This window comes from Phytophthora infestans, genomic scaffold, assembly GCF_000142945.1.
Source record: "Phytophthora infestans T30-4 supercont1.18 genomic scaffold, whole genome shotgun sequence".
NCBI lineage: Eukaryota > Oomycota > Peronosporomycetes > Peronosporales > Peronosporaceae > Phytophthora > Phytophthora infestans.
In genome coordinates, this window is record NW_003303741.1 from 1,739,172 (window position 1) to 1,740,941 (window position 1,770).

Here is a 1,770-nt window from a genome sequence, read left to right on the forward strand (position 1 = left end):
CACACTGACGAGTGAGCAGCAGTACCGACGGCCAAACCTGTAGTGTATTTTTAGGATGGGGCGTGCAACTTACCAACCTGCGATCCGTAGAAGTAAGGCTCAGGACAGGTAGAGCTGCTCGACCCTGACTCTTCCTCTACACTTGCCATAAGGTACTATTAAGTCTTAGCATTAGCAGATCAATAATTCCTCGTCGATCACGCGTGGAGGACACGTCAAACGAGCACAGGATATCAGCTTAACAGATCTGACATAACGACCAAATTCGCATCGCTGATCGGCCAAAAGGTAGAAATCCGCCGAAATCTCAAGATGAAAAATGTACACTGTAGGTCTGAAGAGACTAGCCAATTTTAAAGAAGAGCGCCATTTGACATCCCTAATATAACTTTTCAACTTCAAGACGACCACAAGGATACAACGATCGACTCGGTCAGCTGCAAATCAAATTTTTGTTTTACTTTCCAGCGCCTGGCCTCGTATTGTTATTGCGATGTCGCATCGAAAATTCTAAGGCCGTGTTCGATCTAATCTAAAACCAGCTGTAATTGTTATTAAGGAGATGGAATGTCTCAACCAGCTTTATTCCGCTAATAAACACAAAAAATGACATCCAGCAGGATAGCTCCAAACGACTGGTTTCAAAATTCAGCTCTGGGTTAAATTTTGATTCGTCCTCCTTAGCCCCTTAAAACAGCGACAGTAGTACAGCTCTAGCTTATTTTCAAACAAGCTGGATTTGCCCCTGCAAACCGAACACGGACTAATAAGTGGGCATTTAGTGGGCTTTGTTACAAAATTGGTCTCTCCGTATCAAATTCCGAATAAAAAATGACTGATAGCGGCAAGTATTCTGCATGAGTCCGAATTTGTGCTTTTTAACCCCTTGAGACCCGAGCTGTTTCGGCGCAAACTTAACCGAATCCCTAGTCTCTCAAACGTGTATGTGGGGGGAAGGGCTTCCATATAAATTCCTTCATGTTTTGCTAACATGTATAGTGCATAGCCGCACTAAAAACCTAAACCTGGAAGACTGTCTCTCCTGTTATCTTGTACCTTCAACTTGTCGAAGGCCCGAAAACGAGCGATATACACTTCAGTCATATTAGCGTGTATAGTAGACTACAAAACCGGTACCTGCATTTGTGACAGGAACTGGTAAGGCGGACATAGGTTGAACAAGCTTGGTACATAACTAAACCAATGTAACATATGCAGTCAAGTTCAATATCGTAATATTGAGGGCATATAAAACCTAAGTAAAAAATTACGATCGACGCCTTTGATCAGTCAGTCATCTCAGCATCCGGAGCGCGGCGAGCCCGCTTTGGGTGATGCAAGCCGCTCGTCGTGGTTTCATCTCCGGACGACTGGACACTCTCAGCCTCATCATTTTCCTCGTTCGAGCATTCGCGACGTCCCGGTGTACGTGCGAGGATCGTGCGCTTCACTGCCCTCTTAAGGAGTAGCGTTCCGTTTCTCCAGGCCTTGTGCCAGATGTCGAAGCAAGACATTGCAGCTCCGTTGTACGTGTGACGAACCTTCTCACAGAGGAAAACCCGCCAAGCCATGGGTCTCTTCGACGTGTTGGGCAGCTTACACTCGCTACAGTATACCGACGAATCTCCACCTTTCGCGTTGTCGGTGCCCTTCAAGAGCGAGCAGACCTTGCACGCTCTCGTACGGCGCTTCCGCCCTTGCTGGATGTTGCCACTGCGCCACTCGTCATTTTGCACAGGTTGGTGTGCGGCTTGGCGAGAATTTGTGCGC